This window comes from Felis catus, chromosome D3, assembly GCF_018350175.1.
Source record: "Felis catus isolate Fca126 chromosome D3, F.catus_Fca126_mat1.0, whole genome shotgun sequence".
Taxonomy (NCBI): domain Eukaryota; kingdom Metazoa; phylum Chordata; class Mammalia; order Carnivora; family Felidae; genus Felis; species Felis catus.
The window spans coordinates 73,093,779-73,108,374 of record NC_058379.1 but is presented as its reverse complement, the minus strand read 5'-3'; the positions used below and the strand labels follow the sequence as shown (position 1 = coordinate 73,108,374).

Sequence of the window (14,596 nt, the reverse complement as noted above, 5' to 3'; positions counted from 1 at the left end):
TAATCATCTTCATGCACATGTCTGAAAGTAATTATACAAGAAGAAAAAGAATTGGTAAATTTACATAATAACTAACCTGGGGGGGGTCTGGGTACATTAGTTTTATGTTTAAGCTATTTGCCTCTCGTAATTACTTTGGTGATATTGATCGTTTTTAACAATCATATAAAATTATGACTGTTTTTAACAGTCATATAAAATAAATGGGGTTGAAAGATACATTATTCCAAATTAAGAACAAGATATAATGTGTTAGTATAAAGCAGTGGTGATTGTGTGTTCAATTCTGGAAAGAAGGTAAAGAAGGGTGATTAAAAAAACGTTTTATGCTGAGTCTCCTATTCAAATAGTGATGATATTTAGGAATTGGTGAAAAATAATATAGGTTTTGTTCTAAGAAATAAAACCAGGGGTATTTTCAACCCTTTTTTTTTTTTCATGATAAAGTTGTCAGAGGCTATATCTGTATGAGATCAATAGAGACTTTTTACAGAAAGGTTACTGCCTCTGTCTAAGCAATGAGTAGACTATATCCTTTGTTTCTATTTTTATGTTCTCCTCCTGTAAATGTGTAGTCTTACTTGTATAATAAGAAGCTATGGCAACTTTGGCATCAAAACCTCATAGAAGCTGGGAGACCTTATTAGTAAGTGTAAACAGTTAAGCTTTCAGTAGGCTTATTGTAATCACCTATGTAAAATAGATTTGTATATTTCTTGCTTTAGTTTTATTAAATTTTGCTCTGTTATTTGATGCATTATATTTAGGAGTGATGTCTTTGTTGATAAAATGGTTCTTTTATGATTATGAAATGTTCCTCCATCTCTGTTAGTACTCCTTGCCTTGAAGTCTATTTTGTTTGATCGTAATGGAGCCACAGCGGGTTTCTTGTTTAGGGTTTCCGTGATGTGTTTTTCTATTATTTTGCTTTCAACCTGTCTTTACATTTAAAGTGCATATTTGTAAACAGTATATAGTTGAGTGTTACTTTAAAAAATCCGATCTCATATTATCTGCCTTTAATTGGAGTGTTTAATACATTTATATTTAATATAGTTAGTGACATATTTGAATTTGTCCTGTTTTCCATTTGGTCCATGTACTTTTTTTGTTTCTTGTTTTGGGTTACTTGAGTGTTTTTAGTGTTTGATTCTAATCATTCAATTTATGTTTTTGCTAAACCCATTAGGGTTATGTTTTACTGATTAGGAATTACAACAAGTGTCCTTAACTTATCAGAGTTTAACTTGAATAAATATGTTATACTACTTGTATAAGAAATTTATAAAAGTATAATTCAAGTTACCTCCTCTAGAACTTGTATATTTTATGTGCTCATATATTATTAATCTATGATGTCATTATTTTTGCTTTTAAAAAGTCCTTTGTCTTTCAAAAAGTTAAGAAAATGTATTTAGCAAATATTACTACAATTTCCAGTTCTGAATTATTCTATTCTGGTATTTCCATATCATAATATTTCAATTTGGTCTCATGTACTTTGTTTAGCATCTCTTATAGGGTTGATCTGCTAGTAAGGAATTCTCTTTGCTTTCAACTGATCTGAAAATATTTTGTTTAATCTTCAGTTTTGAAGGATTTTTGTTGTTGTTGTTAGCTATAGTTATCAGTTAGCATTTTTTCCCCAACACTTTAAAAATACGTTATTGCCTTCTGGCTTCTATTATTTCTGATGAGAAGTTGTAATGTATGTTGTTATTTCTCTATATGTAAGCAGTGCGTCTTTTTTCTATGACTTCTTTTAGGTTTTTTTTTTTTTATCTTTGTGTTCAATAGTTTGACCATGATATGGCTTGTGTGAGTTTTTTTCTGTGTGTGTGTTTACCATATTTTGTTTTTAAAAAAAATTTTTTTTAACGTTTATTTTTGAGACAGAGAGAGACAGAGCATGAATGGGGGAGGGTCAGAGAGAGGGAGACACAGAATCTGAAACAGGCTCCAGGCTCTGAGCTGTCAGCCCAGAGCCTGACGCGGGGCTCGAACTCACGGACCGCGAGATAATGACCTGAGCCGAAGTCGGCTGCTTAGTGTTTACCATATTTTGGGTTTACTGAGCTTATTATATATATGAGTTGGTATTTTTATTAAAATTTGAAAAAATTAAACACACATTACTTAAATTATTTTTTGTTACATTCTCTCTCTCTCTTTCTGGAACTTCAATTACACATATATTAGTCTGCTTTATGTTGTTCCACAGATCACTGATGCTCTATTCATTATTTTTAAAATTTTTTTATCTTTATGTTTAAGTTTTGATAGTTTCTATGTCTATTTATCAGGTTCATTGACCCTTTCTCTTATAGTATGCAATCTTCTCTTAATTTCATGCAGCGAATATTTTATTTCAGATTTTTTTTTAAGTTTTAGGATTTCTTTTTTTTTTAAATTTTTTTTTTTTAACGTTTACTTATTTTTGAGACAGGGAGAGACAGAGCATGAATGGGGGAGGGTCAGGAGAGAGGGAGACACAGAATCCGAAACACGCCCCAGGCTCTGAGCGGTCAGCACAGAGCCCGACGCGGGGCTTGAATTCACAGACCGCGAGATCATGACCTGAGCTGAAGTCGGATGCTTAACCGACTGAGCCACCCAGGCGCCCCAAGTTTTAGGATTTCATTTGGCTCATATGTACTGTTTCTTTATCTATCCATCCTGGAATTACCCATATTTTTATTTATTATATGTATCTTTTTATGTAAAATTAAAAATATCTTCATAATTATATTAAAAGTCTTGTCTGCTAAATCAAATATATTGAACATATATGAATCTGCTTTTATTGGCTATTTTATATTTTATTTTATTTTTATTTAAAAAATTTTTTTTAACGTTTTTATTTACTTTTGAGACAGAGAGAGACAGAGCATGAATGGGGGAGGGGCAGAGAGAGAAGGAGACACAGAATTGGAAGCAGGCTCCAGGCTCTGAGCCATCAGCCCAGAGCCTGACGCGGGGCTCGAACTCACGGACTGTGAGATTGTGACCTGAGCCGAAGTCAGATGCTTAACCGACTGAGCCACCCAGGCGCCTCGGCTATTTTATATTTTAATTATGAGTCCATTTTTTCTGCTTTTCCACATGTCTCATAAGTTTTGGTTGTATACTAGACATCGTAAATGATATGCTATAGAGATTCTGGATTCTATTTCTCTGAAGAGTATTGATTCTTGTTTTAGCATGTAGCTAAATTATTGGCTGGATCATGCTGATCCTGTCTAGTCTTCACTTTAGGCTTTGTTGATATGAGTCTATTTTGATTTCACCTTTAGTTTTAGGATACAGCCTTTAGCCTGGGACACGGTTCTTGCTTTTAATAAATGGTCTTTCTGGGGTTTCAATAAAAAGCTTTGAGTGAAAGATAACACAACAAAATATAATGAAGTCCTCAGTGAGGTCGTGGAAAGGAGGGAGGAAGTAGATATTTGGCAAGTTTTTCAGGATACTATATATGGGGAGTAAAAGCAAGGGGAGTGTATAAAATAGAAAAAAAATGGCAGCAGGTTTTTTAGAGAAAACAGGAAGTCAATTTTGCTTTCAATTTTTTTAAAATTTGAAAATAGAGTTAAAGCTCTCTTTTATTAACATTTACATTGTAAAGGCAAAGTGTTATAGGCCTGCTTACTAGAGTCATTGAATTTTAGAGCTAGTAGGAACCTTAAAGACCATTCATTTTTTTACCTTTAACAATCTTGGTAATTTACTTCACCTTTAACTTGTAATTATTGTTTGTTTTATTCAAATAGAGCTACATGTTGCTAGAATGATCTTCCATTTTCAATAATGGATATTTTGCAGGTTTTTATAGTAGTTTGGTGGGAAGGGAACGTTGAATTAGGGCCTAAATAAGGTTTTTTGCCTCACTGATATTCTTTTTAGTTATATAACATCAATAGTATAACAATGTTGAGAAATTATTGAGAACCAGTGACAAAAAATTCTTCCCCAAGCCCTTCTCTCCTTGGTAATCCATACTATAATCTTCAAAAAATAAAAGAATCCTAAGATAACTAAGATATTCTTCCTTAGAACATGGTAAAACCCTTAATATCTTAGGTATCTTAATATTTATATTTTATGGTCCTGGTTAAGAGAGAAAAATCTTGAGCTGGTTCCATTCAGCCTCTTTCACATCCAAGTGGAAGGACGACTTTCTCTTTTACACCTTCATCATGTTTGCAGGATCTGCTCACTTCTGGAAATTACAAACGTGCTTGATTGATGCAAGAGGTTGTTCACAAAGGGTATGTCAGATGGGGACCAAATAAAATCTTGGAGTACATACAGGTGCTGTTTCTGTTGGCTGCAACTGTAGGAAAGCTCTGGTTGAATGCCCACAGGAAGGATAATATGCAGAGCATGGGTGGGATGGGGGGCTGGTGAAGAATGATGCTTGTTCCATTGGAGCCTGGAGTATTCTGATTCTGCTCTCCTTTTCCAGTATTATCTTTCTGGGCTCCAGCTACCTCTCTCACCTGCCTCCAGTCTGGTATCTGTATGAGGATTGGTAGTGGAAGGGAGTTGGGAATGGTTGGAGATCTCTTTGTATTTTCTACTAAATGTTTTACTCCTGCCATGTGTTTTTTCTCTCCTAAGCCATAGACTTTCAAAACTCAAAAATCAATAACAAACTCCTTTCCTCCTATGTTTTCTTTTTTAAATTCCTTTCCAGAGGCAACAAACACAGAATAGCTTAGTGGTTTAAATGGGAAGCTGGACAAAGAGAAAAAGAAACACCAGGCAAAATTACATTGGCTAACACTGGTTAGAAAGTCAGAAAAGTCAGGTGAAATATTCTAAAAGCATTAAAAATAAGCTGAAAAATAATTAATCTTAAAAAAAAAGCCTGGAAATTCTCTGCCTTTTTATAAATATTGTTTTGTAAATATTGGTGTTTTATTGACCTCAAATTGTATCTAAAATACTTACCATGTAAAAAACAAATAAGCACATGGTTGAATGGTGAAAAACATTGAAAACAACCATCAAAGTAATTGTTTCATGTAATTTACTTTTTCTGTTTTCCCTCAAACTGCTTTTGAGATACATTTGTAGGTAAATTTTATAGCCATTGCTAAAAATTTATAGCTTAGTAGTTCCTATTTATAAATTTCCTAAATCACACTTGAATAAATTTAATGAGCTAAAAGGTTTTTAATGGTTTCCAGCTATGTGTGTGTGTGTGTGTGTGTGTGTGTGTGTGTGTGTGTAGACTCTTGGTGTCTGTATACTGATCCGTCACTCATGAAATCCGTAAACGAAATGAGAATGTGAAGACATTTGTTAGGATCTTATCAGAGAAGGAAACACTATACCTTACTGCACATTTGTTTAGATTCTGTTATTCACTCTATTTATAAGATTTAAGATGATGCTTGTTTCTAATAACACTGGACTTGGGCTTCCTTAGGAGGCACATTCCATGGTATTTTATGAGGGTCTTATAAGACCTCATGTATGACTATTATATGTGCTAAACTCTGCTCAGGTATAAAGACTCTTTTTGGAATCTAAGTGCCTTAGCATCATTTCAAAGTCTTATATTCAGTTCAGCTAGGGGTAGTTGATGGTGGAAATGGAGAAACTAGTAAGTGTCAGAAAATCTGATAATCAGGGCCATGTGTCTTTGGGCAAGTTGATTCACCTGCATGGGCCTTGGTCTCCTTAGCATAAAATGAGAAAGTTGGAATGATCATCTCTCAAGTCCCCTACAGATCTTAATGTCAACAATTTGATCTCACTTGGTATAAATATAATAGAACTAGAGAGAAGGATGGTGTCCTGAAACACCATGCATTTCACTTGTGCTTCTAGGTGGACTCCACCTAAATCACTTTGGACAGATGCTTTATTTAAGTTGCTCTAAAAGCTCTTCAGGGACCATTCTTGATAATTCCTTCTGCCATTTAACTCTATCAAGAATTTCATTGTGTCTATAGCTACACTGTGTCTTGACTGCTGTAATTGCTCAGTAACTACAGACTGATGATGGTAATAATACTCTATCTCTACCTGTTATGCTGCAGTCAAACTCCATTTTGTCAGGTTTTGTTATCAGCAGATTCAGAAATAAAGATGGTATGACTTCAGGCCTAATTGTACACAGGAACAGGAAGGAAATAGTTTATATCCCCCACCCCCAACTCTGTCAATGGTTTTGGTTGTGTCTGTACATATCAAAAACATCCAGATGAACAGGGAAATACATGATGTGTTGAGGAATGTCTTATGACAGTATTAGAAATACAGAAAATCCCGATTTTCTTATTCTACAAATGGCTTTTAATACTTTGGTTATTTAATGAGCTAATGCATGTAAGAGATTTCATAATCTGTTAAGTGCTGTATAAATAGGAATAATTAATTAATTAACTTATTTATAATATTTAAATGTAAATTTTATTTCTTTCTCCTTTTTTATTTTTATTTTTTTTATTATTAAAAAAAATTTTTTTTTTCTTCAATGTTTTTATTTATTTTTGGGACAGAGAGAGACAGAGCATGAACGGGGGAGGGGCAGAGAGAGAGGGAGACACAGAATCGGAAACAGGCTCCAGGCTCTGAGCCATCAGCCCAGAGCCCGACGCGGGGCTCGAACTCCCGGACCGCGAGATCGTGACCTGGCTGAAGTCGGACGCTTAACCGACTGCGCCACCCAGGCGCCCCGCTTTCTCCTTTTTTAAAATTTACATTTTAGTTAACATACAGTGCAATATTGATTTGAGGAATAGAATTTGTGATTTATCACTTACATATATTACCCAGTGCTCATCATAACAAGTACCCTCCTTAGTACCCCCCCATCACCCATCTATCCCAACTCTCACATCCCTCCATCAGCCCATAGTTTGTTGTAAGAGACCAGTGTCTACTCATATCACTAAGAGTCTCTTGTGTTTTGTTTCTAGGTCAAATTGTCAAGGCCTCTCATGCTCCCATGACCCATAATACATTCTTCCATGATCACATTTCTTACTTTAAATGGTAATTGTCCCTTTGGGTTGTAATTTTTTTGGGAGGGTTAATCCATGTTTGTTCATCAGGGTCTAATACAATGGCTATTGCATATAAGTGCTCTTTTTGTATGTATTTGCTGAATTAATGAATGCAGATGTCGAAAGGTATGGTAGGAGACCCCAAAATGAGAATAAGTTCCCTTAGGAGATATGCAAGATGATCCAAAGATCATGGAAAGAAAATATTAGCCTATTCATTTATGTATTTGATTTTTACCTGAAGATTTTCCATTTCGTGTGTGTTTTGCAATGTTAATGCTTATTAGTTCAGTAGTACATGTCTGTATTATAATATGGAATAGCAAGTTAAGTTGGCCTCAAATTTTATGATACTCCTCCCATTGAAAGGTAGGGATTTATATCCCTTCTCTTGAATCTGTGCTGGCTCTTTGACTGTTCTGATCAATAGAATATCAGAAAAGTAACACTATGTCAGCTTCTGTGCCCCATCCTTAAGAGACTGGCAGCTTCTACTTCCATTGTACAGAGAACGCTTGCCCATGAAGTCCTGCGTGATCATGTAAGAAGTGGGATTACCCTGCCGGGGAGACCATGACCATGTGGAAAGACTCTGAGATCTCATGGAGAGAGTGGCACCTGGCTAAACCTAACTTTACAGCTGCCCCTTTCAAGGTACCAGGCTTATGAGCAAAGTGGTTTTATATCCTTTAGAGCAGCCTGGCTGAGTCATTAATAGGCTCGCTGAAAGACCCTAGTCAAAGAAACAGAAGACTTACCCACTGAGACCCATCCTAATTCAGGACCAACAAAACCAGAAATATAATAATATGGTGATTGTTTTAAGGCACTAAGTTTGGGAGTGGTTCACTATATAACAATAGAGAGCCTGCACTATGTAGGGTATGTGGTTTTTTTTTTTTTTTAAACCATCGGGGTGCATGATCAAAAGTGGTACCCATTGGATTAAAGTAATGGGGGAATCAATGTGGTCAACACATGTGAGAATAATTTGTTTGTTCTCAAGTGTTCTATTTGCTACTAAGTTTGGTGAAGATAGACCTACATGGATAGTATGCTATTTAGTCAATTGTAAGAATGCTATGTCTATAATTTCTGAGCTATTAATTGTTTAAAATGTTTTCAATTTTAAATGACTGTTTTACAGATATAACCAAAGAATATTAAAATTATTTCATACTTACTGACCCTAATCCACCATGTCTGATTCTGAGGGTTTTGACTTCTATCTAAGCAGGGCTGGGAAATGCAAGGAAAACAGACTTTGAAGTTAGGCAGATCTGGTTTCAGTTTAGGATCTATTGCCTCTAGGCTGTAAGAGTTGATTAAGTCATTCAATTCCTCTGAACCTCAGTTTCCTCCTGTAAAATAGGGTAAATCTGTAACATACTTACATTGAAGAATTGTTGCCAGGCTTAATAAGTGGTCAAAAAATGATATATTCTACTATTATTACCCTTTTTGTTATTTTATTGACATTGAGGTATTTATTATTTATTTATTTATTTATTATTTTTTAGAAGTTTATTTATTTTGACAGAGGGAGAGAGAGAGAGAGAGAGAGAGAGAGAGAGGGAGGGAGGGAGGGAGGGAGGGAGAGAGGATATACCACATAGGCTCTGTGCTGTCAGTGCGGAGCCCGACGTGGGGCTCGATCCCATGACTCTGTGATCCTTACCTGAGCCAAATCAAGAATCAGATGCTTAACTGATTGAGCACCTAGGTGCCCCAACATGAGGTTTTTAAAGCAAAGGATTTAAATTTAGTGAGCAGTGGTATAAGAGCATGGGCTATTACTATATTCTTACCTCACAAATAGTTTTCGTTTAGTGCTTGACCATACTTGAAACATAGTCATGAATATTTTTCAACCAAGACATCTGCTTCAAAGGGAAATGATGTGGTTGAGAGTGACTTCTCATTTCAGGCCAACTTAACACACTTGCCCAGAACAAGTTATAATTTTAGCCAGACAAATGGTAAAATATAACTTTTAAAATTATGGTCTTTTAAGTGTTTATTGGGAAAATTATTATACATCAAACATTATATATCTAATGTCACTAAATATGTCGCACCTCTATGGATGCTCAGTATATCTGTGGATGGATGAATTTATTTCCCTAAGTGTTTACAGTGATATAAAATCATCTATTTTTTTCAGAGTATATTATGCAGTTAAGATCAACCTGTTGGATACTGAATTGTGGTATGTGAGGAACGGCAATATCTTGTCTCTAAGTCAATCTATGTAATACTTATTTTTTTATTGTGGTGAGAAAAACATAACATGAAATTTACCATCTTAACCATCTTCTTTTTAAAGTTTATTTATTTGTTTTGAGAGAGAGAGTGAGCAGGAGCAGGGGAGGGGCAGAGAGAGAAGGTGAGAGAGAGAATCCCAAGTGGGTTCCACACTGTCAGCACAGAGCCCAATGTGGGGCTCAAACTCATGAACCATAAGATCATGACCTGAGCTGAAACCAAGAGTTGGATACTTAACCGACGACCCTTAACCAACTAGGCCACCCAGGCGCCCCCCATCTGAACCATCTTCAAGTGTACAATACAGTGTTAGATATATGTACGTTGTTGTGCAATAGATCTCTAGAACTTTTTCATCTTGCAAATATGAAGCTCAATACACGTTGGACAACTCATCTTTTCCCTCTCCCCCAGCCCCTGGCAGCCATCATTCTACTTTCTGTTTCTAAATAAGCTTATTATTTTTGTACCTAAGCCCTCACCTTTTGTTCACTTCCTTGGGTCTATAGATGGTATTGCTGTCACCTAGTTCCCCCAACTCACATCTCTGCAATTTATCTTCCGTTCCTACACTGACTTTATCATGCATGTCAAGTAACTCTATTCAGTTATATGTTTTGAATAGTCTCATCATTTTGCTTTCCAGAACAATATTTTTCATTCTGTCTACAGCTGCACCCTCAGTGGCAGCCTGGCCCAGAGTTTCACAATATTTTCCCATGTTACTTTTGAAAGCTTTTGATTGGGAATTCTGGGATACCAGCCATCTTCAGATGTAGTCTGAGGTCATTTCCTACAGACACACATTGACAGAGATTGGTCTCCTTGGCGGTTGGAAGTAGTTAAGCCTAGTGGAAGGTTAACCATATGGAATCCTGCTTTGACTATATGCTTGACGGAGAATAATATGGTCTCAGCACTGTTTCAGGGTCTTCAATCATTTAAAGTAGATGCTAGGTTTGATACAGTAGTCAATCTCCATCAAGCATATTCAGAAAACCTTGAATCATTCAATTCAGCAAACCTCTGCTTAGATCATTCAATTCGACAAACTACTGCTCATGTGGCACTCATGATAGCAATTTGAGTGATAAGTGAGCCTTTGAATGGCTTTGCTCGCATTGAGAACATTTCACTGGAATGTGTGAAAGTTGATGAACTTGACCAAAATCATGCAGGGGCATGTCAGGTACCTGTAGTCATGCCGCTGACAATTTATGTCACATTTTTATTTTATAGAGTTTACACTTCTTCCATGATTTCTCATGAACTCTTCATGAAGTAGAGAATACTTTGTGAAACTCTTCATATAGAGTATAAGAATACAGGAAACTTTTATTATAAAAGATTTTTTTTAAGGAAAAGGGCTTATAAAGAGTTAATATTTCTAGATGGTAGAGGTAGACTTTTTGGCTTGGGTCTTTACTAAGCCTACTGAGCCATTTGACCTTGTAAATCAGCATTAGATATAGTCTAAATGTAGATTAAATTTCCCATTAATCAATTACACAAGAAAACTATTGTTATTTATTGGCTATCTAATGTGATGCTTTTGAAGCCAGATTGCATAAGAAATACCTAAAGTGTGGGGGGTGCCTGAGTGGCTCAGTCAGTGGAATGTGCATTTCTTGATCTTAGGCTTGTAGTTTGAGCCCCACGTTGGGTTTAGAAATTACTTAAAATATTTTAAAAAAGAGGGGTGCCTAGGTGGCTCAGTTGGTAAAGCGTTTGACTCTTGATTTTGGCTCAGATCATGATCTTGCAGTTTGTGAGATTGAACCTGGTGTCGGGCTCTGTGCTGACACTGTGGAGCCTGCTTGGGATTCTCTCTCCCTTTCTCTCTACCCCTTCCCCACTCATGCTCTTTCCCTCTCTCAAAATAAATAAATAAACTTAAAAAAATAGAAGGAAATACCTGGGGAAGAACTATGAAAATGTGATTTCTCAGGTATCATTCCTTCAGGTTCTTATTCATTGATCCATTGGGCCTAATAATCTGCTTTTTAAAAATGTAAATTTTATTGTGGTCATATGCATAATGTAAAATTTACCCTTTTAACCATTTCTAAGTGTATGGCTCTGTACTGTGCATTCACATTGTTGTGCAGCCATCACCACTCTCCATCTCTAGGACTCATAATCTGCTTTTTAAGCAACACCCTTGGTGATTCTGAGGGAGGGAATTCACACACTGTATTTTGTGAAACATTTGGTATAATGTGAGCTTAGAGCTGTGCCAAACATGGTGGGAAAAACCACATGTGTGAAATGTGATCCCTGGATTCAAGCACTTTGCACTTTGACAGAGGACCAAAGAACATGCATGGAACAGTTAGAGAATAATCTCAGACACAATAAAATTAAGGGATACCTATAAATATATATATCATCATACATGTGTACATACCTGTTATACAGATGGGTGGGTGCTAGAAGGAAGGAGATGAACAGATATTTATGGTTGGAAAGTAATAAATACCATGAAGGAATGGGTCTTGAGCTTGATTCAAACAATGTTGACTTTACAAATATTGCTAGGTATAAAGGCAGCAATATTAGGATTTCAGGCAAAGGAATGATGTGAGTGGGCAAGAACCATAAGCCTATTTCTCCAAAGATTAAGTATTAGTTGATGCAAGTCAGAGTTTATGCTCACATCAAAGGTACTTCCCATATAGACATAAGGAATAACTTAAATTCCCTGAACTTCATAGCAAGGAGCCAAAGACATACATAACCACAGTGATACCATCTGTGTTTTGGGTCACATGGTCATAAGCAAAAAATCATAGATCTTTTCATTTGAAGAACAGCTAGTTGAAAATTAATCATTTGCTGGGGCGCCTGGGTGGCTCAGTCGGTTAAGCGTCCGACTTCGGCTCAGGTCATGATCTCACGGTCCCTGAGTTCGAGCCCCGCGTCGGGCTCTGTGCTGACAGCTCAGAGCCTGGAGCTTGTTTCAGATTCTGTGTCCCCTTCTCTCTCTGCCCCTCCCCTGTTCATGCTCTGTCTCCCTCTGTCTCAAAAATAAATAAATGTTAAAAAAAATGTAAAAAAAAGAAAATTACTCATTTGCTAAGTGTTCTTCCTTGCAGCTAAAATATTAAACAGAATTTCCTCTTTAATGGTCAAAAGTATCTGCACCTGATGTTCTCAAGATCCTAGACCATAATTTAGAGAGTTTAAACCTCCAGATCTCATCCAGAAAGGATTTCCCCAGCAGCATGAAGTGGAGAAGGATCTAGGGATCTGAGTGTTTTCTCAAAAACTTCTCCCCCTGGTAGTTCTCAGTTCTGCCCTCCCCCATCTCCTCCAGGATCAGGGAATGAGTATTAGGTGATCTGGCATTATAGTTAATTTTGTTGTTTGTGATGAAGGCATGGTGGTTATATAAAAGAAACCCCCTTATTACTTGGAGATACTGCATACATATGGGTAGCAAAACAAATGACTGGGATCTGCTTTAAAGTATTTTGGAAAAAGCATGTATGAGTATTGGCAAGATATTGACAATTGTTGAGCCAAGTAATGGGTCCATGAACATTTGTTATAACAATCTCTATTTTTGTATATATTTATAAATTCTAATGAATGTTGAAAATGAATCTTATTTAATGTAACATGTTAGCTATAAAGGATTGGGAAAAAAATGTAGAAGAGCATTGTCATCAGAATACTTTCCAAGCCCTTTAAATTACGGTGTCTTTTTAAAGAAACTGAAATTGAAAATTAGAGATGACTAATTATCATCTGGGTTTAGTTTATATAAGAAAACTGCAAAGTGCAATTCACTGGATCCATATTTGAAGAAATTATCTTAGCTTTATTTCTAAAAATAGGTAATGAATGCACATTTATGTATTTTAGAGGGAATAATATATTTAAGAATGTATGTGTTATCTTCTTAAGTGTTTTTTTAAAATTTATTTTGAGAGAGAGAGAGAGAGCGCAAGTGAGCACACATGCATGAGCAAGGGAAGGGGCAGAGAGAAAGGGAGACAGGGGGAGAATCCTAAGTGATCTCACGAACCGTGAGATCATGACCTGAACTGAACTAAGGAGTCGGATGCTTAACCAACTGGGCCACCTAGGTGCCCCTGCATTATCTTTGAAGACTTTTCACTTTAACTTTTAAAAATAGCATTTTAAATTTTAGAATAATTTTAGGTAAGAGAAGTTTCAAAGATAGAACAACATTCTTGTGTACCCCTTATTCAGTTTCCCTTACTGTTACCAACTTCTATTACCATGGTACGTTTACCAAAACTAAGAAATCAACAGTGGTACATTACTATTAACTAAACTCTAGACTTTTTTCCTATTTCACCAGTTTTTCCACTAATGGTCCTATTCTGTTCCCTTATCAGTTTTCCCAAGAAAGTGGTTACACTTGCGCCTTCCTACTTGAATCCCCCCAGTGGGCTGCCCTGACGGGTAGATGCCTTAAGGAGGGCAGAAGGGGTGTCTGAGGAGGGTCTTGCAGGCTAGGAGTTGTGCAGTGGAGGCCCGTGTGGCACCTTGAAGACCTACAGACGTCCCTTGATAGATCTGGAACTGAAAGTTTCCTCTTTAATGGGAAGGAGGAGGAGATAGTGTCCTCCTCCCTAAAGGAGCCACACTGTGGGGCCATCGTAGGGGAAAACCTGTCTCTTGTCTTCCTTTCCCTCCGATCCTAGGCCACCTGTGGGCAAAGCACAAGGAAGAGTGAGGAGCAACTCGGTGAGGGCAGACCAGGGCCCCTCACCTTCAGCTGCTGGAATCTCAAATCCAGCCTGCAGAGCTGAGAGCTTTGGTTTTAAAGTGAGTCTACAATTGCAACGTGAAAAGGACAGGGTCTGTCTTTGAGAACCAGCCTGAGACAGGTTGCTGTTAAGGAAGTTAAGAGGTAAGTCTGAGATCTTGGTACCATGTCATGGGTATGGGGGAGCCCAGTAGGTCCTAATGGAACCGTTGTGGCAGAAAAACCAAGCGAGCACCCTCCCCCCCACGAAAGAAAACAAAATGAAACAAAGCAAAACAGAACAAGCAGAGACTCTTCAAATTCTCATTACTTGTATAGAGCATCAAGCATGAAACCTGGTACATGTTGAGTATGCAACAGATGTTATATTAATGTTATTAATTTGTTGAATTTGGATCCATTGTCATGTTGCATAGGATTAGCAAATCCAGAATTCTTCCTTCCAGCTTGCTATTCAGCTGTGTGCTGTATGTGAAGGAAAACAATGCAAAGAGATTTGTTTTCCTTCAATTCAGGGACTTGCCTAGGATGGCATGTTTGTGGCAGAGAGGGTTGAAGGCAATCCCAGATGGTG

General features: G+C 36.8%; 1 long non-coding RNA gene across 7 annotated transcripts in view; it reads left to right on the top strand.

Moving 5' to 3' along the window:
* The window catches only part of LOC123381441, a 308,159-nt gene that overhangs the window by 52,155 nt on the left and 241,408 nt on the right, over nt 1-14,596 (top strand). Inside the window, exons 1-2 of one of the 7 annotated variants that reach the window (XR_006588411.1) lie at nt 6,928-7,005; nt 13,958-14,166. The exons of the other annotated variants lie outside the window; for them this stretch is intronic. This is a non-coding gene — a long non-coding RNA (uncharacterized LOC123381441). Of the gene's footprint in view, nt 1-6,927; nt 7,006-13,957; nt 14,167-14,596 lie in introns of those variants that run through there. 7 annotated transcript variants of the gene reach the window in all.